This window comes from Trichechus manatus, unplaced genomic scaffold (assembly GCF_000243295.1).
Source record: "Trichechus manatus latirostris isolate Lorelei unplaced genomic scaffold, TriManLat1.0 scaffold00013, whole genome shotgun sequence".
In the NCBI taxonomy this organism is placed as follows: domain Eukaryota; kingdom Metazoa; phylum Chordata; class Mammalia; order Sirenia; family Trichechidae; genus Trichechus; species Trichechus manatus.
This window is the reverse complement of record NW_004443949.1, coordinates 8,650,656-8,653,854: the sequence shown is the minus strand read 5'-3', so window position 1 is coordinate 8,653,854 and position 3,199 is coordinate 8,650,656.

The following is a 3,199-nucleotide window of genomic DNA, read 5'->3' as shown; positions in this document are numbered from 1 at the left end:
AACTGTGATCTTACATTTTGAATTGTCTTTCTTAACAATCATTGGTACAGGTTTCAGTAATGACAGTCAGGAGGGTCTTCACGGGTCCAACAAATTTCTAGTTACTAAATGCTAATAGACAAAGACAAGAGTGGAAAGTCTTTTGTCTTCTGTTTGATTGGCTTTATGTGAAAGTTTCCTTAAAAGATATTTTCCAAGATTATTTTAGCTATTGTCTTTACTCCTCAGGGTCCAGTTGATGTGTCCTTATGAGCCCTTGTGCGCCCTGCACAGCTGGGTCACATTCTCTATGTTCAAGGGGAGGGAATAATAACTTCAATATTATTTCCTAAATCACATAAAAAACCCAAAACCCATTGCTGTCAAGTCCATTCCAACTCATAGTACACCAGGCTAAAAGACATAATCAAACTCTTCTAAATCTCCCAAATTAAAAAACAGAAACAAAAAAACACAGAGCTATTTTCATTTGGAACCCTGGTGGCTCAGTGTTTAAAAGCTTATCTGCTAACCAAAAGGTCAGCAGTTCAAATCCATGAGACACTCCTTGGAAACCCTGTGGGGCAGACAGTTCTACTCTGTCCTATAGGGTCACTATGAGTCGGAATCAACTCGAGGGCAATGGGTGGGGTTATTTTGATTTATTGAATGCTTACGCTTTAATTATTAATAATTCCAATAATAGGATATAGTTAAATGAGAAATATTTAATAAGAATGCGTTGTATATCTTTGATGTATAAGTGAGGAAGATGGTAGGTAGTATTGTGAGGAAACAATGGTAAATTCTGAGAATAACAACTTTTTGTGATACTTTAAGTTTTTGCTTTGTAAAGTAACACCAAAAATGTACTTTCTTTACAAGGCATTTCATAAAATTTGTGATATTGTTTTCTTTCACTGATCTCAGAACAAAATGTTGTAGAAAATATTTCTGCTTATTTATGAAACTATTACTAGCTTTCCATATTTCATGTGTGTCTGAATACCAAGGAGATACTTTTTTTTAATTTAAATCAAAATTACGAAACTGTGTATTGTTCCCAGGTGTAAACCCCAGGTTCTTGCTCAGCATGACTCGTATTCGCCAGTAAACGAGAGACTGAGGTGGGAAAACATTTATTTTGTTGTAAACAGAAAAGGAGTCAGTCGGAGCTGCTGCTGCCAAGACTGCTCGCAAAGGGCAGGCAAGCAAGTTACTTTTAAAGGAGTTTTCAAGTAGGGAGTGTATACAAATTAGGTCAGCAACATTCTTAATTATACTACGCAGGCGCAATGGGGTTTACACATAACCTCCAAGCAAAAGCAGGATCAAATGTAAAGCTGGGTGGAGGGGAGCGCAGCAAAGGAAATGATTTTTCAATACAACACTGTGGGAGAGGAAGCTAGGTAAAGAATACAGCACCGCAGGGGCTCTGTCTTCGTATTATCACTTTAAAAAAGAATTAAATTTTAAGTTTCTCTTTAATCACTTAATATATTTATCTCGGAAACATACACAATGAAGAGAAGAGTCGGAAACTCCTCTTACTAATTTGAAGGCTACTGATTGTTATGTCTCAGACTGAGCTTGTCACAAGTTTAACAATATAGGCATTCCCAAGGTTAAGAGTACCTGAATCACAGACAATTTGCACTTGCCCTTTAGTGTTGTGTAAATTCACCCTCACTTTGAAAGGATTGAACTGACCCCTACTTGCAACAAATTTTTCATCACAATTGCCTTTACTTGCTGCACTTGTGGCTTTTAAATCATGGAAATGCTTTCAAGCCTTTTTTTTTTTTGGAGTAAAGTAAGGCTGAGTAAGAACTGTATGCACCTTTTTTGACTTACCTACGATTTCTACTTAATGAATTAAAGACACATTTCGGAATGGATCTCGTTTGTAACCAGGGGACTGCTTGTAGTTTTAAAATGCAAATATTTAGATAGTGTTGGTCTACCTTATAAGCATTTTTATTTTTTTTAATCCTAAATATTATTATGTAGTTTTCATGCATTTGGTCACTCCGTAAGTCCTATGTTAGTATGTACTTGTCAGAAGTAAGGCAGGCTTCATGACGTCTAATTCTGGAACAAATAAGTTGATCACTAAGTATTGCTTCACAAGGTTTCCCTTCCTTGTGCAAAGATAACTTCTGTGAGTGATGCAAGTCATTAAAAAATAAGAAAATAAAGACATGAATTAATTTATAATTCTAGAAATAAAAGGCTTCAGATCCTACAGGACAGAGTAGAATTGCCCCATAGGGTTTCCAAGAAGAAGCTAGTGGATTCGAACTGCTGACCTTTTGGTTAGCAGCTGAGCTGTTTTGCCATTGAGCCACAGCGCTCCATAAAAGCATTTATATTACAATTATTTAGCCAATAACTTAATAAGAAATTGATTATTTTTAAAACATTCAAGAAATACTATTGTCAAACTGAAAGGTATTTTAAACATTGTTTTAGGATTTTTATAATCTGTAAGTGCCTTAAGTAGCTTCAAAAAAACCTCCCTTGAACTTTATCACTCCTCTTCTTATGTAAGGAGACAGATTGCCTTTGGTAGCTTCAGGTGAGTACAAATGAAGTAATTTATAAGATGCTTAATATTCACTAGCATTGTGGTTTAAGAATATAGTCTTCACAATTCATTCTGTAAACAATGCAAACTCTCATCACACTGAACCTCTCTAAATCTTGCACGTATTATAGTCTGTTGATGTATATACTGTATTATATTGTGAAAAATCATATATTCAATGAAATGATGAAAATAGACACAATTTTTCACAATGTAAGTGATAATTTTTATAACCCTTAAAGAAGACTTTTTTTATAATTTGAAATGAACTCAAAATTAGTGTTAATAATGATCTTTTTTTCTAATTGCACATCTTCCAAACAAAAGTCTTAGATGAGAGTAGATATTCATTTAGGCAAGAAATTTGCCTTTGATTAGCAGGAAAAAATTAATAGACAAAATTAATTTCAGGTATTAGTTTAGATATAACAGTAATCAGAGGAATCTAAGACCTCTGCACTACATTTCATATCCAGTGTTAATTCTTGTAAGGTATATTTAGTCTTTCTATGCTATTTCTGTTTTCTTTTAAAATACAATTTTCTTCTTTAATATTATTTAACTGTATATACAAACAGCTTAATTAAAGTATCTATTCAACTGTGATCTTACATTTTGAATTGTCTTTCTTAA